The sequence below is a fragment of the Plecotus auritus genome, assembly GCF_963455305.1.
Source record: "Plecotus auritus genome assembly, chromosome: 1".
In the NCBI taxonomy this organism is placed as follows: Eukaryota; Metazoa; Chordata; class Mammalia; order Chiroptera; family Vespertilionidae; genus Plecotus; species Plecotus auritus.
Genome location: NC_137770.1, coordinates 212,581,875 through 212,606,633, shown reverse-complemented (window position 1 = coordinate 212,606,633; position 24,759 = coordinate 212,581,875). Strand labels below are relative to the sequence as shown.

Genomic DNA, 24,759 nt, shown 5'->3' with positions numbered 1-24,759 from the left:
TAAACTTTAAGAAATTTAACAAATGCCCTACCAGGCGTCCTCAAACTACAGCCCGCAGGCCACATGCAGCCCGCTGAGGACATTTATCCGGCCCGCCGGGTGCCGCTGCCTGTCCTGCTTAGCAGCCGACTCGGCTCGGGCCCGCAGTGCGCATAGGAATTTGTTCATAGTTGTTTCTTTAAACTATAGTCCGGCCCTCCAACGGTCTGAGGGACAGTGAACTGGCCCCCTGTTTAAAAAGTTTGAGGACCCCTGTGCCTAGCCGGATTGGCTCAGTGGATAGAGCATCAGCCTGCGGACTGAAGGATCCTAGGTTTGATTCCGGTCAAGGGCACATGCCCCAGTTGCAGGCTCAATCCTGAATTGGGGGTGTGCAGAAGGCAGCCAATCAATGGTTCTTTTATCTTTAATGTTTCTATCTCTCTATCCTTCTCCCTAACTCTCTGAAATCAATTTAAAAAAGAGAGAGAGAGCCCTAGCCGGTTTGGCTCAGTGGATAGAGCGTTGGCCTGCAGACTGAAGATTCCCGGGTTCGATTCCAGTCAAGGTCACATGCCCAGGTTGTGGGTTTGATCCCCAGTAGGGGACATGCAGGAGGCAGCCCATCAATGATTCTCTCCCATCACTGAGGTTTCTATTTCTCACTCCCTCTCCCTTCCTCTCTGAAATCAATAAAAATATTTTTTTTAAAAAAAAGAGAGAGAGAAATTTAACAAAAATTATTCTGAGACACATACATCAGTGCCCTCCAATACCTCATACAGTGTTTGAGAATATTTATTTACTGATTTTTTTTTTCCTTAAGAAGTTCCCTTTGACTTAGTTATTAACTTTGAATGCAAGTTTTGGTAGCTGTTCAGCAAACCTTAAAGAGAAGTTTAGAGAAGAGAAATAATTTAGCCACAGAGGCACAAGTTAGTGCATTGGCAGTGGCACTTTCTACCCGCCTCTTACGCCGATGTGTCAAATGTTGATTCTGTGGCATCCTCCCTGTATCAGTCAGGGTCTCGTCTGGGAAACACAAGACTCACCAGGCATTGCACCAAAGAAATCTTAATGTAAGAAACTGACCAAACCAGTATTGGGGAACTGAAAACCAGCAGAAAGGGAACAATGAGGTAACACGCAGAGATGGTACCTTCAGGGTGTAGGTATCCCCCCTAGATCAGAGGGAACCAAGGACCAGCATTGTCAGAACCTAGAAATTTGGAGGAGGCGCCCTGGAAAGCTGGGCCTCAAACCTCTGAGCGGGACTGCTGCCCGGCTGGTGCTCGTGGTTCTGAGGAACACAAGGAGGCAGTTCTGAGGATGAGAGACAGAGCGGAGACTGGCACTGCCCGGTGGAGGCATTGCTGGGGCTCCGCTGACAGGAACAGCGAGTGTACAGGAGCAGGTCCCTCCTCCACGTTCCTGCCTTGCAGGGTCCTCGAAATACATCCTACTGGCAGAGCCTTTGGAAAGCCAGCTGGCAGAGTGTAAATGAGTTCCAGCGTCACGGAGGCCGGAGGGATGGCTTTAGAGCTGACATACAATAACCTAATGACGGGCACAGCTGCACACCCCACCCCTTGACGTTAGCAACCTCAAAACTGGGGCAAGAAGACACAGCATGCTGTTTTAAATTCCAGCTGGCACCACTCACAGCTGAGTTCTGGCGAGTGTCCTGTTTGAGGCCAAAGGGTAAATTTGGAATTAGTGTTAATACTTTTCTGAGTCACGTAATCTAGGGTCTTTGAACAAAGGTCATAAAGGAGAGATGGCTTCTTTTGCTGAAGACTTCCATCAAGGATTGATGAACATACATACTATTTCCTCAGCTTTGTTGGATTTCTGTTACTGAATAACATACACACTTGCTTATAAACCTCTGATGCATCAGGGACACAAACTGAAATCTGACAGATTCAGGGATAATGCTTAGAGTTGGCTTCATAGGAATTTCGGCTTCAAAAAGAAAGCCATTTCGGCCCTAGCCGGTTTGGCTTGGTGGACAGAGCGTCAGCCTGCAGACTGAAGGGTCCCAAGTTCGATTCCGGTCAAGGGCACATACCTTGGTTTCAGGCACATCCCCAGTAGGGGGTGTGCAAGAGGCAGCTGATAAATGTTTCTCTCTCATCGATGTTTCTGACTGTCTATTCCTCTCCCCTTCCTCTCTGTAAAAAATCAATAAAATAAATTTTTTTAAAAAAGAAAGCTATTTCTGCCCTGGCCAGTGTGGCTTAGGTAGTTGAACATCGTCCTGTACACTGAAAGGTTGCCAGTTCAATTCCTGGTCAGGGCACATGCCCAGGTTGCGGGTTTGAGGCAGTCAATTAATGTTTCTCTCTTTCTCCCTCTCCCTTCCTCTCTCTCAAAAAAAAAAAAAAAAAAATCTTAAAAAAAGGAAGACATTTATTCCCCAAGATAGTGCCATTATATTATTTTGTTCCAAACAAGTGATATTACACCTTAGAAATATTTTGCACTATGGTGCTTTTCCCATAACCATGTAGAACAAGGGTTAACAAATATTTTCTGTAAAGAGCCAAAGAGTAAAACCTTTGGACCTTGCACGTCATACAGTCTGTCACAACTTGTCAACTCTGTCACTGTTGTGCAAAAGCAGCATGGACCTCCAGTCTATGAATGGGCATGGCTCCAGGACAACTTTACAAAACAGGCGGTAGGCCACATTTAGACTACGGGCCATAGTTGACTGACCCCTGGCCAAATATGCCAAACACAAATGTCCAATGCTGATGATCGGCATGCTTGTTAAAGGGAACACCAAGAGCGAGCTAGGAGATATATTCTGCAGTTAGTCCTGTGGTTGGGTTTTCAGTCCTTTTTTAGGTACACACTGCTGCCTTAGGTCTCCACAGCTCAAAATGAATGAAAATTTCATAAAGTGTAGGCAATATAAAATTTGTTCAGCCCTGACTGGTTTGGCTCAGTGGATAGAGCGTCGGCCTGCAGACTGAAAGGTCCCAGGTTCGATTCCGGTCAAGGGCATGTACCTTGATTGCGGGCACATCCCCAGTAGGGGGTGTGCAGGAAGCAGCTGATCGATGTTTCTCTCTCATCGATGTTCTAACTCTCCCTCTCCCTTCCTCTCTGTAAAAAAAAAAAAATCAATAAAATATATTTTAAAAAAAATTTTTTTCAGCCTATTATCTGGTCACTTCATTCAAAATCATTGTTCTAAAGAAAAAAAATCATTGTTCTTTTATGCTGAACTAGAGGCCTGGTGCACAAAATTCGTGGGGTGGGGGGGAGGGTCCCCTCAGCCCAGCCTGCACCCTCTCCAATCCGGGACCCCTCGGGGAATGTCCAACTTCCGGTTTAGGCCCGATCCTGGGGATCGGGCCTAAACCAGCAGTCAGACATCCCTCTCACAATCCTGGACTGCTGCCTCCTAACTGCTCACCTGCCTGCCTGCCTACCTGATCGTCCCTAACCACCCCCCGCTGCTGGCCTGGTCGTCCCTAACTGCCCCCCTGCTGGCCTGATCACCCCTAACAGCCTCTGCCTGCTGGCCTGATCACCCCCAACTTCCCCCCCACACACACTGGCCTGGTTGCCCCCAACTGCCCCCCCTGTCGGCCTAGTCACCCCAACAAGCTTGCTGCTCATCCCTCACTAACCCCCCTGCCAGCCTGGTTGCCCCTCTCAGCCTGTTCGGTCATCCGTTCAGTTGCAATGGTCGCTTAGGCTTTTATATAGACAGATTATCTTACTGATTGTGCCTCTAGAGATCTTTTAACTTCAGTTTTCTGTCACTTGCTGCCTGTCTGCCTGTGAATACAGGTGCCAGTGAGTCTTAAAATTACCAGAGATAGCTATTATCTGTGTGACAGAGCAAACATCTAATTACCAAACATCTGTTTTTCTTGTTGTCCTATAAATTTCCCTCCTCCCCTTGGAAGCCCCATGCCCCTGTCCCATTTCTTATGATGACATACAAGCCTAATCTGACCAACTTGCTCTTGGGTTTCATATTTTTTTAATGGGGATCCTGTATGTATGTAATTTAATTTGTTTTTCACCCTAGCTGGTTTGGTTCAGTGGATAGAGCATCGGCCTGTGGACTGGAGAGTCCCAGGTTCGATTTCAGTCAGGGGCACATGCTCAGGTTTCAGGCTCAATCTCCAGTAGGGGGCGTGCAGGAGGCAGACAATCAATGATCCTCTCCCATCATTGATGTTTCTATCTCTCTCTCCCTCTCCCTTTCTCTCTGAAATCAATAAAAATAATTTTTTAAAAAGAAAAAAAACTTGTTTTTCTCCTGTTAATCTGTCTTATGTCGATTTAATTACTAGATAAGCCAAAAGAACCTGAAATAGTAGATGAAAATTTTTTCCTTCCCAACAGAGTCCTTTTTGAAATATTGGTAGGTACTTTGCAGGGTCACATTTAGAAGTTTACAGAGCCCTGGCCAGTTTGGTTCAGTGGTTAGAGTGTTGGCCCGAGAACCAAAGGATCTTGGGTTTGATTCCTAGTCAAGGGCGTGTACCTCCTTTGCAGGTTTGATCCCTGGCCCCTGTTGGGGTGTGAGTGGGAGGCAACCAATTGATGGGTCTCTCTCACGTTGCTGTTTCTCTCTCTCTGTTTCGATCTCGCTCTTGCTCTCGCTCTCTCTGGCCTTCCTTCCTTTCTTCCACTCTGTCTAAAAACAATGGGAAAAATATCCTCAGGTGAGGATTATAAAATAATAATATACCCGGGTGGAGTGGCTCAGAGGTTGAGCATCGACCCATGAACCAGGAGGTCACAGTTCAATTCCCAGTGGGGGAGTGCAGAAGGCAGCAATTGATGATTCTCTCTCATCATTGATGTTTCTGTCTCTCTCCCTCTCCCTTCCTCATTCTGAAATCAATAAAAACATTTTAAAATAATAGTAATAATAATAGAAGTTAACAAAAAAATTCAAAGAAAAAATGTCACTTCTTAGAAATAAGTAGGAATAGGTGTTTAGTGTTTTTTAAAAAAATATTGTTACTGCTTTCAGAGATGAAGGGAGAGGGAGAGAGAAATAGAAGCATGATTTATGCAGAGAGAATCATTGATTGGCTGCCTCCTGCACGCCCCCTATTGGGGATCGAGCCCACACCCGGGCATATGCCCTGACCAGGAATTGGACCAGTAACCTCTTGGTTCATGGGTTGACGCTCAGTTACTGAGCAATATGGCCAGGCGATGTCATTATTTTTTAATAAACCATCCCTACTATCCAGAAAAATATATGATCCTATAAATTTTATTCATTCATCCATTCCACAAATAATTATAAAACCCTATATATGCACTGTCCTAGGAACTAGATTTAGCAGTGAACAAACATACGAAAACTCCCTAGCCTCAAGAAGTTTACATTCTAACCCTACGCGATTGGGCTCAGTGGATAGAGTGTTGGCCTGTGGACTGAAGGGTCTTGGATTTGATTCTGTACCTCAGTTGCAGGCTCGATCTCCAGCCCCAGTCAGGGTGTGTGTAGGAGGCAACCAATTGATGTGTCTATCTCACACTGATGTTTCTCTCTCTGTGTCTCTACCTCTCCTTTCCACTCTCTCTAAAAATCAATGGAAAAATATCCTCAGATGAGGATTAACAACAACAAAAAAGAAAATAATCCTAATCTGTCAGTGTTGTTTGAAAAATAACTGAAAAAAAACCTCATGTTTATTTAAAATAAAACCACTCATTTGAAATAACATATGCACTCCCACCACACTTCAGCATAGCTACAGAAATGAGACTAGATGCTAAACTATATTTGGTGGTGTCTACTGCCATCCAGTGGAAATGAATTGACATTATAACAAGTGCTTCCTTCATTTATGTGGTTGTTATTCCAGTTTGTTTTGATTTTTAAGAAAAACTTCATATCACTGAGCTTACTATGATCCAGGCACTATACATGATCTTATTTATTCCCCGTAACAATCTTATGTGATACATATGTATTGCCTGTGCGGTTATTACATTTAGAGATGAGGAAGCTAAGGCTAAGAGAACTGAAGAAACATATTCAAACTCTTATAAACATATTCAAACAGATTATAATCAGGAGCATCAGGTTTCAAACCCAGGCACACATCACTAATATAAATCATCATCATTATTTTCATCTTCATTATCATCTTCACTATCACAAAGTATTGTGATGATATGCCAGGCATTTTCCTAAGCCCTTTAAAGTATTATAATAACTTAATCCTCATAACAACTCTTATATTGTTAGTTATAGTTGCCATGTTGTCCATTAGATCCCCAGAACTTGTCCATCTTATAACAGGAAGTTTGTACCCTTTGACCAACATCGCCCCACTTCCCCTACCCACACAAACCCCCAACCCCAGCCACTGGCAGACACCGTTCTATTCTCTGTTCCTATGAGTTTGATTTTATTCAGATTCCACAGTTAAGTGAATTCATACAGTATTTGTCTTTATCGGTGTTGTTGAAGCCATGATGGAAACATGTCAAGGTGAAAAAATAAACAGCAGCCCATGCTAAGAGACTAGACAAGGCCCAGCTGGTTTCTCAATGAAGAAGCTACTGATGAATGTGATGAGTCGTTCCTGTGAGTAATGGAAACTGAAAGCAGATTTCACAATGTGGGGAATAGAGTAGAACTAGCTATTCCTCTTTTTCTGGAAAGAGAGAAAAAACAGTAGCTAAGGCCGATGGTAGGGGGAAGTGAGAGAAAGTGAGGCAAGGAAGAGGACAGATTATGTGACACTTGTTTGGTTTGGCATGGGTGAGACCCAAGTCTATGATTTATGCAGAAAGAGAAGGGTGTGAGGGGAAACTTCTCTTCTAAATATACAAACGTATGTACTGAACGTCAACTGTGTGGCCACTCCAGGGATAAATATGACAGTGTCCAGCTTCAAGGATCTCACAGTCTTGAGCACTAAGAGGCCTGTGTGGCTCTCCCCTGAGACCTTGAGAAGGTAGTAAACTGAGCATGGATTAGTGATGAGCAATCTTTTTTCCATGAGGCCCAATTCGGGTCCCCAGTTTTCTTTGCAATTATGTTTAAGCATTCTTTTTCATTTTTAATTTATTTATTTGCGAGAAAGGGAGGGAGGAAGAGAAAAAGTGGGGGGTGGGGGGGTGGGCGGAGAATGTCAACTTGTTGTTCCACCCACTCATGCACTCATTGGTTGATTCTTGTATGTGCTCTTACCAGGAATCAAATGCACAACCTTGGTGTTTCGGGACGACACTCTAACCATCTGAGCTACCCAGCCAGGGCAATTCTTTCTCTCATAGAGCGTTGGCCTGCGGACTGAAGGGTCCCGGGTTCGATTCCGGTCAAGGGCACATGCCCGGGTTACAGGTTTCATCCACAGTGTGGGGCGTGCAGGAGGCAGCCAATCAATGATTCTCTCTCATCATTGATGTTTCTATTTCTCTCTCCCTCTGCCTTCCTCTCTGAAATCAATATATATATATATATATTTTTTTTTTTTTTTTTTTTTTTTTTTAAGAATTCTTTCTCTCTGTCACTGAAGGGTTCCATTATTAGGCTAAAATTCAGGGAAGAGATTTGGCATCAGAAAGCCATCACAGACCAGGACCAACCACAAAAACTCTAGCCCTGGGGGCAAGGTCCCACCCTACAATTGATTGTCTACTGCTAGGCACCTGGGGCTTTCCAACCTGGTGACTTTCTGTACCTGGTGGCAACTGGAGGAGGAGGGCTGCTGACTCAGTGGGAGCACAGGGCCACTGTGGAGTGAAGTGACAGAGTGCAGGGCAGGAATGAAGGGGACAAGGATGCCTATGCAAAAGAGAAATTTCATCCTTCCCTATCTCCTCTCAGCCTAAAACCAGTTGATAGAGAATAAAAGATTCGAGCCCCACCCAGCCCATCCTCTGAATGAACTCACCACCACATTAAGTTGCTGTAGAGATTTCTGGAAGAGTTGAAGGTCAATCCTCATCCAATTCTGGTCCTGAAAGGTAACTATTATGCCCTTGTGTCTCATTCATATGCAAATATTCTGAAGCACAGCAACCAAAGAACTAGCCCTGGGGAGTCAACAAGTTTAAAGCAAGCAATGAAGATGCTCACTCCCCTTGCAGCTTTAAAAGGGCCTACAAGATGCAGAATCCTGGAGCTCTTAGGAGATTCAGGGGAGTCTCCAGCCATTTGGCTTTCTGGGAGTTCACCCCACATACCCCTGGGCTAATGCCTCCTCTGTTCTGAGTCCTTCTTCCTCCCTGGGACAGCCTGGACCATCTTAAAGCAGCCTGGCCGAAATGAAGGAAGAAGGATTCTACTTGCTTCCTACAAGGATGAGTGTTTACACAGGCACAAATGGTGAATTTGCTGTAGGCAGTGAGACAAGAGCAGAGCAAGGACAAAGATGGGCCAGATACAGAAGGTCACCAGGTTGGAAAGCTCCAGGAGCCTAGTAATTGTAGGGTGGGACCTTGCCCCCAGGGTGACTTTTCCTCTCCTAGCACACTGCCGGTCACGCAGTTTGGACCCCTAGACCTTTCCTCCCTAGAGATAACATCTAAGCTTCAGTTGTATTTTAGCTCCAGGCCCAGATAAGCAACAAAACCAGCTATGGCTGACCTCAGGAACAGCTGCATTGAATAATGAGCCCCTGCTCTGGTGCCAGCCAATCAATCAGTGGAGACCACAACCCTGAAAGGACACACCTGGAAGGCTACTGAATATTTTATTGAGATCTTTCCCTGGGCCTGGCTGGCGTGGCTCAGTGTTGACCTTCAACCCATAAACCAGGAGGCCACGGTTCGTTTCTGTGCCCAGGTTGCGGCTTCATCTCGTTTGGGGCGTGCAGGAGGCAGCCAATCAATGATTCTCTCTCATCATTGATGTTTCTATCTCTCTCTCCCTTTCCCTTACCTCTCTGAAATCAATAAAAATATATGTATTTTTAAAAAAAGATCTTTCCGCCCTAACCGGTTTGGCTCAGTGGATAGAGCGTCAGCCTGCGGACTGAAAGGTCCCAGGTTCGATTCCAGTCAAGGGCATGTACCTTGGTTGTGGGCACATCCCCAGTAGGGGGTGTGCAGAAGGCAGCTGATCGATGTTTCTCTCTCATCGATGTTTCTTTCTATCCCTCTCCCTTCCTCTCTGTAAAAAATCAATAAAATATATATTAAAAAAAAAAAAGATCTTTTCTAAAATCTCCATCCTTAAAAACCTTAAGATGGAGGACCCTGTCCCTCTCCCTTCAGGGAGTATGCCTGTGCCTTTCCCTTCCCTCTCCATTTCCCTTTTCCTTCCCCTCTCAACTTGCTGGACACAGGACCAGTATTTCCTCTCTCACAAGCTCCAAAGGCCCTTCCTTTACCTCTAGAACTTTTTTACTAAGCCCATTTCTTCTAGGAATTACTTCTTCTACCTCTGAAATTTACCCAATAAATGTTCTCTTACAGTTTGGATCTGGACTTTGAATTATTTCCTAGCCAGAACCCAAGTACCAAGGTTGCTGAAGCCAGGTTTGGTCTGACCTCATGGGTCACATCACATGGGTCACACACCTGCCTACAACACATTCAGAAGTGGCTCTTCTGGAGAATGGCCTTCTAATGGTCCTATCCATATGAGAAGCCCAACTATGTACTGCCTTCAACAGTTTTCTGACACCTTAATAATTAAGGTTCATGCACCTCAGCAAGGTGGTTTAAAAACTTTTGTGTTTTCTTGAAAGTTTCCTGCCTGCAGCCACTCCTCAATCTGGGTAAGCTTCCTCCCCTCATTCTCCTCCTCAGCTTCCCAAGCTCACCTTCACCTCTAGAAACCTGCTTGCCAACATGCACAACCCCTGCCAAGCCTGGGCCCTTCCAAGAAACGGTTCTGAAGTGTCACATTCTCCAAAAGACACGCCTAGCCCTCATGAATGACTTCTTTCTCTTCACTTCTATGGTAAAATTTGTAAAACGTCCTCATTCACACCGTCATTCAGAAATTATTTATGAAGGCTTACCGCGTGCATGCCTGAAGATTTTGTAAGGTGCACCAACAATTCCAGGAAGGATAAAGTGGACAGTCCTATTCCCAAGGAGCTCGAAGTTCAGTGAGGGAAGATGACATGTAAACACATTACTATATGGTAGGTGCTATGCTCAGGATGGTCCCAAGTACCACAAAAATCAACCCAGATTTGGGGGTCCTGGAAAGGCTTTCTGGAAGAGGATTGGGAAGGTTATTTCAGGCAGGTGAGTGTACAGGCAAAGGTGTGGAGAGAGGCCCTGGCCTAGGTAAGGAACACCAGTGAGTCAGCTGGGCTGGAGGGCAAGGTCAGGCAGGGCACGAGAAAGGAGGGATGAAGCTGGAGTGGAGAGCAGAGGCCAGAGCATGAAGGATCTTTTGAGCCTTGTTAAGGGGTTTGTCCTTGATCTTTCAAGCAGACAGGCCATTTAAGAAAATTATTCTGGCTGGACCGGCTTGGCTCAGTGGTTGAACGTCAACCTGTGAACCAAGAGGTCATGGTCCCATTCCCAGTCGGGGCACATGCCCAGGTTGCAGGCTCGATCCCCAGTGTGAGGCATGCGGGAGGCAAAATTAGCAAACCAAGGCCCCAGGGCCCTTCTCTGTGGGAAGTGGGGCCCTGAGGTCCCAGCCTGCAGTCTGGATCTCAGCACAGCCACAGGTATGGGATGTTAGAATTCTCAGGTGTGCATTACATAGAGGAGACAATGACTCGGGAGTGGTGAAGCAGATCTCTACACTGCTATGCAAACTCTTCCATTAAGTTTCTGTCTTACCCTAATCGCAAAACCAGATAAAGACACTATAAAGCAGGCATCCTCAAACTGCGGCCCGCGGGCCACATGCGGCCCGCCGAGGACATTTATCCGGCCCGCTTGGTGCCACTGCCTGTCCTGCTTAGCTGCCGACTCGGCCCGGGCCCGCAGTGTGCATAGGAATTTGTTCATAGTTGTTGTTTTTTTTTTAAACTATAGTCCGGCCCTCCAACGGTCTGAGGGACAGTGAACTGGACCCCTGTTGAAAAAGTTTGAGGACCTCTGCTATAAAGAAAGAGAATTACAGGCCAATATCCCTGATGAACATAGATGTTAAAATCCTCAACAAAATTCTAGCAAATCAGATCCAGCATTACATTAGAAAGATGTAATGACCAAGTGAGATTTATTCCAGGGATGCAAGGCTGGTACAATATCCGCAAATCAATAAACGTGATACATCACATAAACAAATTGAGAGACAAAAATCACATAATCATATCAATTGATGCAGAAAAGGCATTTGACAAAATCCAATACCCTTTCTTGATAAAAACTCAGCAAAGTGGGAATAAAAGGATCATACCTCAATATAAAAGCCTTATATGACAAACCTACAGCTAACATCATACTCAATGGGCAAAAACTAAAACCATTTCCCCTAAGGGATGCTCACTTTCACCACTCCTGTTCGACATAATACTGGAAGTGCTAGCCATAGCGATCAGACAAGAAGAAGAAATAAAAGGCATCCAAATTGGAAAAGAAGAAGTAAAATTGTCATTAATCACAGATGACATATTGTACATAGAAAACCCTAAAGACTCCATCAAAAAACTACTAGAACTAATAAATGAATTCAGCAATGTAGCAGAATTCAAAATAAACACCCAGAAATCTATGGCTTTTTTATACACCAATAATGAACTCACAAAAAGAGAAACTAAAAAAAATCCCATTTATCATTGCAACAAAAATAAATTAAGATACCTAGGAATAAATTTAACCAAGGAAGTAAAGGATCTGTACTCAGAAAATTACAGGATGCTGAAAAAAGAGATAGAGGAAGACTTAAACAAATGGAAGAATATACCATGTTTAACATCATTAAAATGTCCATCCTACCCAAAGCAATCTAGAGATTCAATGCAATCCCCATTAAAGTACCAACGACATACTTCAAAGACCTAGAACAAACTCTCCAAAAATTCATCTGGAATAAAAAAAGACCCCAAATAACTGCAGCAATCTTAAGAAAGAAGAACAAAGTTAGAGGGGTCACAATACCAGATATCAAGCTATACTACAAAGCCACTGTTCTCAAAACTGTCTGGTACTGGCACAAAAACAGACATAAACCAGTGGAACAGAACAGAGAACTCAGAAACAAACACAAACCACTATGCTCAATTAATATTTGACAAAGGAGGCAAGAGCATACAATGGAGTCAAGACAGTCTCTTCAATAATTGGTATTGGAAAAATTGGACAGATACTTACAAAAAAAATGAAACTAGACCACCAACTTACACCATACACAAAAATAAACTCAAAATGGATAAAGGACTTAATGTTAGGTGAAAACCATAAAAATCCTAAAAGAAGCCATAGGCAGCAAAATAGCAGACATTTGCCAATGTTATCTCTGATAAGGGTTTAATCTCCAAAATTTATAGGGAACTCATACAACTTAACAAAAGGAAGATAAACAATCAAATCAAAAAAATAGGCAAAGGACCTAAATAGACACTTTTCAAAAGAAAATATACAGAAGGCCGAGAGACATATGAAAACATGCTCAAAGTCACTAATCATTCAAGAGATGCAAATCAAAACAACTATGAGGTATCATCTCACACCTGTCAGAATGGCTATCATCAACAAATCAACAAACAAGTGCTGGAAAGGATGCGGAGAAAAAGGAACCCTTTTGCACTGCTGGTGGGAATGCAGACTGGTGCAGCCACTGTGGAGAACAGTACGGAGTTTCCTCAAAAAACTAAAAATGGAACTCCCATTTGATCCAGTAATCCCACTTCTAGGAATATATCCCAAGAAAACAGAAATACCAATCAGAAAGGATATATGCACCCCTATGTTCATAACAGCACAATTCACCATAGCTAAGCTTTTGAAACAGCCTAAGTGCCCATCAGCAGATGAATGGATTAGAAAACTGTGGTACATCTACACAATGGAATACTACACTGTGGTAAAAAAGAAGGAACGTTTACCATTTGCAACAATATGGATGAAACTGGACAGCATTAGGCTAAGCAAAATAAGCCAGTCGAAGAAAGAAAAATATCACATGATCTCACTTATTTGTGGAATATAATGAACAACATAAACTGATGAACGAAAATAGAACCAGAGTCATAGAAGCATCGAACAGACTGTCCAACCTATGAGGGAAGGTGGGGGGGTGAGGGGGTAAGAGATCAATCAAAGGACTTGTATGCATGCATAGGAGCAAAACCAATGGACATAGATGGGGGGTAGGGAGGATGAGAGCATGTGCTGGGGTGGGGGCGGCCAGGGAGAGGTCAATGAGGGAAAAAGGAGACCTATGTAATACTTTAAACAATAAAGAATTTAAATTAAAAAAAAAAAAAAAAAAAGCAAGCACGTAGGTAGACTTGTGCCAGTCACACAGTAAGCCCTCAGGAAGTGTTAACCAGTTGGTATAGCTCACAGAGAAAACCTGGGGATGCCCTGATCTCACCTCTCAACATGAGATTGTGTCAGCCACTCAACCCTGAAGAAGCAAACTACACTGGGAATCTGAAGTCACTCTAATGGTGGTCTCGGCCTCATTCCTTCCCTGTGAACCTGACCTCCCTCTCTAGGTCCTGGTCTCAGAGCAAAATCCCAACCCCCAGACTCCTCTCCAAACCTCCATATAGTTAAGGGGCCCCTCCTCATCCTCTTTCTGGACCAGGAAGTGCACACTCAGTTTCCCCACAGAGCACCCTTTGTCCCAAGCTGGGGCAGGAGAGAATAGGACAAAATAACCTGATGACCTCTTGAGTCAGGAGTTGACATGGAGCCAAGGTCACTGTGGATCTGTGCCCTTTTTAAGAACAAAAACACTTGCCAGTGTTGTCTTTGCAGTGCAATGCAAGGTCAATGTTGGTTAGGAGATATGAACTCTGACCCTGGGAGGTCCCCCCCGCCTGCATCCCAATTTAAGATTAGCAAACCAAGGCGCCAGGGCCCTTCCCTGTGGGAAGTGAGGCCCCAAGGTCCCAGCCTGCAGGCTGGACTCTCAGCACAGCCACCAGGTGTGGGATGTTAGAATTCTCAGGTGTGCATTAGGTAGAGGAGACAATGACTTGGGAGTGGTGAAACAGGTCTCTACACTGCTACACAAACTCTTCCATTAAATTTCTGTCTTCAGTACCTACATTTCCCAATTTTAATCTTTCCACAAGTTCCCTAAGAGCAAAGGGGGAAAGGAGCCCCCTTTTTCATATTTCCCTTCTCAGTTTGTAGTAAGAATTTTCTAATCCTGGCAAATTACTTCTCTGAGCCTTAGTTTCCTCATGTATAAAATAATTTTTTTTTAAGTCAACACTAAAATAACACTTATTGTTTGCCAGGTGCTGACCTAAGCACTTTCCATTTTTGAATCCATATAATCCTTACAACAACCCTAAATTATAGGAACTGTTATTCTCTCCATTTTACAGGTAGGAAAATTGAGGATCAGAGACCAAGATTCACTGCAGCAGTAGTCTGGCTAGGAAGCTGCCATTGGCAGCTCTGTTGTGGGACACTCAGGGCAGCCACTGTGAAGAATCATTTCTCAATCATACTTACATATTTACATCACTAAATCCCAGGCCATTCCTGGATAGGCTGAGCCTAGGTCATGTGCTCACATGTGCCCAAATTCATCAGGAATTGACAGACCTTATCTGGCCCTTTTCAACACCCATGATGAAGGCTGAGCCATACCTTTGAAACGTGAGGTTTGGGGTATAGACTTCTCATGGATTCTTGTCTGACAAAGATGAAGAATAAATTTGTGGACTAACAGATTTCTTTAATAAAAATGTAGAAGTTTATTAGAAGCATATACAAACTCCATCTGGGCAAAGGTGTCCCCAAAAGGGACCCCCTAGGGAGGGGTCCCCAAATGGGAAAAGCCTGCTCTCTCTGTCTCTCTCTTATGGGAAAAATAAAAAACAACAACCCTGCCTTGTGTCTCTTGTCTCCAGTTTATATATGCTGCAGTTCTTTGTTTGAACCTGACCCTTTCTAATTGGACCTTTCATTAATTTAGGACCCCGTGCTCTCCTCATTGGTTATTTTGTTAGATAGTATCAGTTTCAAAGGCCAAAGCCCATGTGGTGCCCCCCTCTTTCTCTCCCCTTATCTTGAAACATTCCTCTGTTGTCTGTAAAAATATGTTTTCTTTTTCCCATCATCCTGTGATTTTTCTTTATCCTCTGTGAATGTATGTCTTCTTACCCCCTTATCCTGTGGCATTTCTCTATCCTTTGTACAAGTAAGGTAAGCATTTTGGTGTCTCCAAGCTGCTCAGGTCAGGGCTGCTTTTGATCTACCTTATACTTGCTTTAAATGCTCAGGCCAAAGATACCTCTGTCCTTCACATATGCATTCCTCCCCCATGGACCCTCTTTATTCCCTAAACCTGCCTGTCTGTCTCTAAAATTCCTTTCACCTTCAACCAAAGTGCAAACAATAGGTGACTTACCCCTGCATTAGTTTTCATTGCTGTGTAACAAATTATCCCAATCATAGTGACTTAAAACAATAAACATTGTCTTATCGTTCCTGTAGATCAGGAATCTGGTTAGTTTGGCTGGGTCCTTTGGCTCAGGGTCTCTCATGGAGAAGCAATTATGTCCGCAGTCAGTATCGTCATCTCAAGGCTCAGCTAGGTGAGGATCCACTTCCCAATTTACTCATGTAGCTGTTGTCAGGCCTCGGGTGTTTACAGGTGGCCAGAGTCATCATTTCCTTGCCACATAGGCCTCTCCATAGGGCTACTTAAACCATGGCAGCTGGCTTCCGCCAGAGTGGCGGGGGGTGTGGGGTGGAGGTGAGGGAGAAAAAGAAGGAAGAAGAGAGGAGGTGAAGGAGGAGAAGGAGAAGAGTACTAGTAAGTGCATTCTTAATACCATACTTAGGAAGAGAGTAGAAAAGAACAGAAAGAAGGCATTAAGGTAGGAAGCAAGGGCAACCCAAAGGACTAGTGAAATGGCTTGAACATTATTGTTTTTCTTTTGTTTTTCCATATGGTAGGCAGATAGATTCCCTATGGAAACAAATTACAACTTAAAACTAGAGGGAAAATAGTCAAAGTTCAGGAATCCACCTTGTAGCAAGAAATTAACAAATTCTCAATATGAAAAACATGCAAGTGTAATTTCAAAACGGATAGAAACCAAAGAAGTCTGAGTTGCCATGAAATGCAAGATCATTGGAACAGATGGACATCGTCAATGATATTATGCAGGTAGAGAAAGGAAAGTTAACCTCTGAAAAAGATGAGTCAGAGTTTGAAGCCTATAAGGTTGTGGCATACATTTTAATGGAGAAATGTCATATCTTCCCATTTCAGAGTCATGGCTCATAATTAAAAATGTTTTGGAGAACCATCTGTGTGTACAGAATTATTTTCCACGTACCCTGAGAGCTGTGCGCTAGTAGCTTTCAAACACTTTTGATCTAGAAAAAGAGTAAGAAATACATTTTACACGGAAGCTAATGTGCACACACTCAAACACGAAAGTATGCGTTTTATGAAAACAACACTCATCTTTGGCTGGTGTTGCTCAGTGGTTAGAGTGTAGGCCTGTGCACCAGAAGGTTTCAGGTTTGATTCCTAGTCTAGGGCACATACCTGGGTTGCAGGTTTGATCCCTGCCCCATCGGGGCACTTGTAGAGGCAACCAAATCGATGGGTACATCCATGTTTCTTTCTCTCTTTTTCCCCCCTCCCCCCTCCCTTCCATGCTCCCTAAAAATCAATGGGGAAAAATATCCTCACTCCTCCAGTGAGGATTAAAAAATATTTTTTTTATCCTTATGTACTATGCACTCATACTTTTATATTCTATTGTATGTCATTTTAAAATTCTGGTCAAGATCCACTACACAGATTTCATGAATCATTAACAGGTATGACATACAGGTTTAAAAAAAACACTGTTCTGGAGCCATTGCTGCAGGAAAAGTTTCCACAAAGCTGAATAGTCAAGATGCATGACTTCACCAAGGACCAGACCGCAGTGTTCAAAGAGGCCTTCCAGCTCCTTGACTGAATAGGAGGTGGCAAGATTCTGTACAGCCAGTGCGGGGACGTGATGAGGGCCCTGGGCCAGAACGCCACCAATGCAGGGGTGCTCCAAGTCCTGGGGAACCTCAAGAGTGATGAGATGGATGCAAAGGTGTTGGGCTTTGAGCACTTCCTGCCCATGCTGCAGACAGTGGTCAAGAACAAGGACCAGGATACATATGAGGACTATGTCGAAGGCCTTAGGTGTTTGACAAGAAGGGGAACGGCACTGTCATGGGTGCTGAGATCCAATGTTCTGGTGAGAAGATGACAGAGGAAGATGTAGAGATGCTGATGGCATGGCATGAGGATAGCAATGGTTGTATCAACTATGAAGAGCTCATTCGTATGGTGCCAAATGGCTGAAGACATGCCCAGTGTGCCCAGAGCCCTGTGCCTGCTCCTGCATGAGACTGTGTAGTAGCCCGAGGCTTCCTAGGTTCTCTTGTCACAGAACTTTCCCAGCTTGTCTCTGTTGGATGAAGTCTGCCATCAGTGTTCACCAAATAAACGTGCTCTGTGCCCTAAAAACAAAAAAACCAACAACACTGCTCTGCAAGACTTTTACCCTGTTTCACCCTTCATTACAGAGAATCCTAGCTAATAAAAGAGTAATATGCAAATTGACAATCACTCCAAGACACAAGATGGCCACCACAAGATGGCTGGCAGGGGAGGGCAGTTGGGGGCAGTTGGAGGAGACCAGGCCTGCAGGGGAGGGCAGTTAGGGGCAATTGGGCCAGCCAGGGAGCAGTTAGGCGTTGATCAGGCTGGCAGTGGAGTGGTTAGGGGGTGATCAGGCTGGCAGGCATAAGCAGTTAGGGGCAATCAGGCAGAGGCAGGCAAGCGGTTGGGAGCCAGCAGTCCTGGATTATGAGAGGGATGTCTGACCGCCCAGTGGGATCGGGCCTAAATGGACAGTCGGACATCCCTTAAGGGGTCCCAGATTGGAGAGGGTGCAGGCTGGGCTGAGGGACACCATGTGCACGAATTTTGTGCACCAGGCCTCTAGTAGTTAGAATAAAACCAGAAAGCTCAAATTTATATCAGCTGACTTCCCACTAGGGAAAAGGAAGGGAATTGGATGTAAAATTGATGTTTTCTTTTAAAGATTTGAATAATGCATAAAGTTGAACCAGGTACTTAAGTTTCTTTTCTATATCTGTACTTATTTCCCCATTTTTGTTTCTTATCTTATGCTTTCTTCTTTTTTATTTCTTAGGTTAGTTACTAGTTTATTGCTTTTTAAAGAACTTTTTAAAGTTCTTGGATTTACTTATTAGTTCTTCTATTTTCAAATCTCAAATTTGTTAATTTTGTAATTGATCTCTATTTTGCTTTCCTTGGGTTTATTTTGTTTTTCTTTTAAATTTTTTAAATTCAGTTTTAATTTACATACTTTAATTTTTCTTATTGTATTAGCTGTCTATTGCTAATTGTTTCTAATAAATTACCCTAAAACTTGGTTACTTAAAACAACATACATTTAGCCCTGGCCAGGTAGCTCAGTTGGTTAGAGCATCGTCCCAATACACCAAGATTGTGGGTTCAATCCAGGGTCAAGGCACATACAAGAATCAACCAATGAATGCATAAATAAATGGAAAAACAAATCATTGTTCCTCTCTCTCTCTCTCTCTCTGTCTGTCTCTCTCACTCTCTCTCTCTCTCTTCCATCCTCTCTCTCAAAATCAATTAAAAAACAAGCATACATTTATTATCTCACAGTTTCTGTGTGTCAGAAATCCAGACTTCACTGGCCTCTCTATTTCAGGAGCTCTCACAAGGTGTCAATCAAGGTGTTGACCAAAGACAACTCCAGGTTCAATTGGGATAGAACCACCTTCAAGTTCACTCAGTGGTGCTGGTAGGATTCAGTTCCTTGTTGGCTGTTGGTCCGAGGTTTGCTGTCAGTTCCTTGACAAGCTGCCTTCTCCATCAGAGCAGGCATGAAAGAAGAGCCAGGGACAAAAAGTACCAGTAAAATGAAAGTCACAGAAGGAAACCAAAATATGTCCCCCCAAAATATGGCCTTTGATATAAAAATTATTTTGAACTGAAGGCAATTGAGAAGAAACAAATACTAGAAAATCCCCCTGCCCTCCCTATATTTACCTAAAAGTAGGACATAAATATTCAAAGGTGTCCCTCTTTTCCTCTCTATCAGGAAGGACAAAAGTTTATCAGTTCATACTTGTATCAGCCTGGAGATGGCTCCTACAGAAGAAACTTTAGTAACTAGTCTTACTCTTCCATTAGTTTCCTACATATTTACCTTCCCACCCTTGGAAGACTAAAATGACTTTTCTTTGTCCTATCATTCCTCTACAAATTTATAGCTCTTCCTGGAAGGTACTATATAGACCAGAGTTCTAAGCCACCTCTCTTTTTTTTTTAAATAGTTTATTGATTTTTAGAGAGAGAGGAAGGGAAAGGGAAAGAAACATCAATGTGAGAACTAACATCAATTGGCTGCCCCCTGCACACTGCCTACTGAAACGGAATTTTTGGACTGGAACCGGGATTCATCGTCTGCCAGAATCGAAGAATGAATCCACAGACAGAAGATGGTATAGCAAAGGTGGAAATTTATTAAAAAACAATACAGACTCCCACGTAGGGAGGGGGAAGAGTCCCACAGAAAGAACTCCCACGTGGAGAGGGGGAAAGGGTCCCACTGAGTTCCTTTTTCCTATGGCTTATAAAGGCTGCAGATCCTGGTGCCTTGATATTCCCTCTGATTGGTCACTATTCTCTTGGACTGGTTACTATAGTAACTCCTAGGCTCAAAGGTCAAACCTCACATGGGACATGTGAGGTTCTGCCCCCTGCTTCCTTATTGTTTTCCTATTCCCTTTGGGCTTTCTTCTCCTTCTGGATGAAGGGCTTCCTTCTCTTTATTTTGTAAATATAGACCTTTTGCTGTTCCCAGCTCCCTCATTCTATGGAAATGTTCCTGTTGCAGCTTTTCAACTTTCCTATTCTATGGAAATATACCTTCTGCTGCTCTGCAGCCCTGTGTTCCTCCACGGTCCCCTTAATTTCCAAAATTTCTAAAATTTCCTAAAACCTGTCTTTTTCACCCCCCAAAATTTCTGTTTCACTACCAGGGATCAAGCCTACAACCCAGGCATGTATGTGCCCTTGACTGGGAATTGAACTGGCAACCTTTTGGTGCACAGGACAACACCCTACCAACTAAACCACATTAGCAGGGCCTAAGCCATGTCTTTGACTTACTCTTTTCCTGAGTCTTTCCCATGTACATATAAGATATTCACATTAATAACTCTGTTTGTTTTTCTTTTGTTAATCTGTGCCTTTATTACATAGGCTCCTGCTGAGCATTTAGAAGCAAACGGGGTTTTTTCCTCTCCTACAGTAGCCTCATGAGAGAAGTTTCAATCCATCACTGTTGCCATATTCTGTTCTTTAGAAGTGAATCATTAAGGGGAAAAGTCCAAGGGTGTAAATACCAGGAAGCAGGGATCACTAGGAGCCATGTGAGAATTGTCTGCCACATTTATAAACAGTGATCCTCAGACACTCTAGCAGTCATTCAGCCTTGCACAGAATGGCAAAAAGTTGAGTTGGCTGATGTTGTTACAGAGAACCGGAATAAATCAAGCAATGCTCGGAGAGTTTGGAGTCATACTTTATTATGCGCGGGTCCAGAGGAAAATGTGTCTCAAATTCTGGGCCCCAACATGGAGGAATTTTCCCTATTTATATGTTTTTACCTTCTTTGTCTCCCAAATATGGGGTGTTTCTGGCCCCTTTTGAAAGTTCTTAAAGAGCCCCTATGTGCTGGGGCCTTGAGACCTCAACCAAAGGCCTGGCCTGGTGCCAGCACTGATAATTTTGTCCGGGAAAGGTTTAATGGTCTCTCTGAAGTGGGAGTAGTCTTATTTTCCTTATTATTTGAGCAAGCAAGCATTTACAGAAGCCAAATAGCAGGGTTAAAATTTCAAACAGCAGTTTTTATATAAGATGGATGCTTCATCGTGTCTGTTGTTCCCCACTGAGATTGAATAAGGGACAATCTGCCTTCTCATTTTAGCTCTCATGCAATAAATAAGTGCCTTTTCCAAGATCTATTTAGTTGCACATTGTCCACATTTTTGTGTTTTTTTGCTGTTGATTTTTCTGTTTATGCCCCTCCACACACACACACATACACATTAAGTGCTAAGTATTGCCTATTGTTCCTACATGAAAAAAGATTGTGATGTATTTAAGGATAAAATACATGTGCTAGATGAGCTTCATTCAGGCATGAGTTATAGCATTGTTGGACATAAATTCAATGTTAATCAATCCACAATATATCTATAATAATAAAAGCGTGATATGCTAATTACACTGGACAGACGAACGACCTTCCCGATGTCCTTCCGGACGAAGCCTCAATGAGGGCTGAGGCAGGTGGGGCTGTGAGGGCCAAGCCCCTTGCACGAATTTTGTGCATTGGGCCTCTAGTCTATAATAGTAAAAGCATAATATGCTAATTAGACCGGACGTCCTTCTGGATGACCTTCCGGATGAAGCCGGGGCTCTGAGGGAAGCCCAGGTCCTGGGTGCCAGAGGGAAGCCGGTGCCAGCAGCCAGGGGAAGGAAGGCCTACTCTTGCACAGACTTCATGCATCTGGCCTCTAGTATTAAATAAGATCTCAGAATTCTGATATGTAGAGTATGTCTGTTGTTAACCTATATAATCTGTCACCTTCAAACCCAGGAAGAATTACTTTCCAAGTACCTTGAGTCCTATATGACAGTGGTTTTGAAAGCTCCATGCTGAGCTTTGTGAAGTGAGGCTAGAACTCTACAAATTACATTGCATCTTTGTCAGCTGGCTGCTGTTAGGTTCTGCCAACAGGGGACACTAGAGGGAGACTTGAAGGCAGGAGGAGAAAGCTGGGACTTTGGCCAGCAATGCCTCTTTGCCCTGGCAGGGCCAACAGCAGATGCCCATAGCCTCCAGCTTCTTTTCCACACTCCCTAAGCCACCTAAGCCACTCCCATTGAGTCTCCGCGCTGCCATAGTACCTCTCCTAGAGTAAGGTAGCTGCCACCTACAGGCATTACCTTGGAGTCAGCACCTTGCCCCTTTGCTTTTCAGTCCTTTACTGTCTGAATCACTAATTTAATTTCCAAATTAAATTCTCTCTGTAGAATTACCTGCTATGGTTTATATGTTCCTGGACCCTAACTGATATATAGAAATTCTTTAACTTTTTATTTTGAAATGATTTTAAACTTCTAAGAATAGTACAGAGAAATTTTGGATACCTTTTATACCTCTTAACTCAAGTCCATCCTTTGTTTTTCATTGAGGTGAAATTCACATAATATAAAATTAACCATTTTTAAAGTGAGCAATTAGTGTCAATCACAGTGAATCCATCAAATGTTGACATTTTGCCACATTTGCTTTATAATTCACTATCTATATGTATACATATATATGCACTAGAGGCCCGGTGCATGAAATTCATGCTCGGGGGTGTGTGTCCCTCAGCCCAGCCTGCACCCTCTCCAATCTGGGACCCCTCAAGGTATGTCCGACTGCCCGTTTGGGCCCGATCCCACTGGGCCCAAACGAGCAGTCAGACATCCCTCTCACAATCCAGGACTGCTGGCTCCCAACCGCTCGCCTGCCTGCCTGCCTGATTGCCCCTAACCGCTTCTGCCTGCCAGCCTAATCATCCCCTAACCACTCACCTGCCAGCCTGATCGATGCCTAACTGCTCCCTTGCCGGCCAGATTGCCCCTAACTGCCCTCCCCTGCTGGCCTGGTTGCCCCCAACTGCCCTCCCCTGCTGGCCTGATCGCCCACAACTGCCCTCCCCTGCTGGCCATCTTGTGGTGGCCATCTTGTGTCCACATGGGGGCAGTCATCTTTGACCACATGGGGGTGGCCATTTTGTGTGTTGGAGTGATGGTCAATTTGCATATTACCTCTTTATTATATAGTATGTATAATTATGCATGATTATTTTTTGTCAACCATTTGAGAGTAAGTTGCATGCACATTCCTTTACTCTTACTACAATTAGGTGTACTTCTGAAGAACAATATGTCATATAGAGCCATTGGTACATTACTTTTATCTAATCTACAATCCGTAATTTGATTTTGTGAATTGTCCCAATAATATCCTTTGTAATATTAATTTTCCCATTAGTGCAAAGCCCAGTCCAGGAAGACATACTGAATGCAGATGTTATGTCTGTTTAGTCTCTTTTAATGGGGAACAGTCAGCCTTTCAAACATTGACATTTTTTAAAGAATACAGGTCAGTTATTAGAATTTGGGTTTCTCCTTGATTAGAATCTGGTTTTACGTTCCTGTAAGAGATTTGTGTCCTTTTCAGGGTACCACAGATGTCTGTCTGTCTCTGATTGGTGATGTTGATTTTGATCATCCCCTCAAGGTGTCTTCTGGTTTCTTCTATGTATACTCTTTTGCTCCTTGCAACTAATAAGCAATCTGTGGAGAGACTCTTTAAGACCATAAAACTATCTAGAAATTTCATAATATCTATCTTCTGTACCATTTGCAGTTTGGTCTTAAATCTTCTGGATTTTTCTTTGATTCAATGTTATTGTAAAGAGAGCTTTAAAATGTCCAGGTGTTAGGGTGAGACATATAACTCCACAATTCTTGTTATTTACTATTTCATTAAAGGAAAAACAAATCCTATTATTTAAAAAAAACTATTGTTTTATTATGGGTTATGCTTATTTTGTTATGGCTTAATTCTCAGTCTTTTCAATTAAAATTTATCATTTGAAATTTTTTATGTAGTTCAAAACACAATTGATACAAACAGCATACAGGGAGGTCTCCATCTTACCAGCTTCTCAGTTCTCTGAAGTAATCAATGTTACAAGTTTCTCTGTGTTCTTCTAGAGATAGTTTTTATACATAAAGCAAAAACATATACATCCCAACCCCCACTCCCATACAAGTAGACTTTGGTCTATACTTTCCACACTGTTCTGCACTTGGCTTTTTGATTTATCAATATATTGTGGAGATCATTAAATATCAATACATTAAATATTAGCTCCCTTATTCATTCTGTTGAGTGAATAGTATTCCATTGCACACATATACTGTGTTTTATTCAACTAGACATTTAGGTTGTTTCCATTCTTTTTGCTTTTTTGTAAACTATGGTGCAGAATAACCCTTTCATATATCAGTGCATATGTAAGTATGTTTACCATATAAATTCCTGGATGTGACATTTCTGAGTCAAAAAGTTTGTGATTTTGTGCTATAATTTTGATAAATGTTGTCCATGTATCCTTCATCAAAGTTCCAGAGAGACTATACCGATTTATCAGGAATGCATTTTAGCACAACTGTCCCTTATCTCCTCGCACTATATGCAATGCCCGTGAGAAAGAAAATTTGAAAATAGTAACCAAGAAGATTCTAAAGGAGTGGCTTTTCCAAAAATGGTACATTTAATATTGCAAAATATAATTCTTAGGATTTAAAAAACTTACCTTATGATAAGGCTGGCATTTTAGTTTAATTCTTGTACTTGAAAAGACTGTTGTTTCTCCCATTCTGAAGTTGTGCTATTTGGCTTAATTTTTTACTTTAATGATGCACATATTTCCAACTGAGTACAAACTCAGGAAGTAGCAAATAGTCCAGCTGTTGTACAGACATAAACCCAGGCAGAGGGGAAGAGGAAAAGGGGCTCTCAGCTGGCCTCTCCT

The 24,759-nt window shown here is 43.0% G+C and overlaps 1 pseudogene across 1 annotated transcript; it reads left to right on the top strand.

Moving 5' to 3' along the window:
* Positions 1 to 16,946: 16,946 nt before the first annotated feature.
* Positions 16,947 to 17,389, top strand: LOC308250398 (myosin light polypeptide 6-like; annotated as a pseudogene). The gene has a single exon. The product of its transcript is annotated as a myosin light polypeptide 6-like (transcript).
* The last annotated feature ends 7,370 nt before the right edge of the window (positions 17,390 to 24,759 follow it).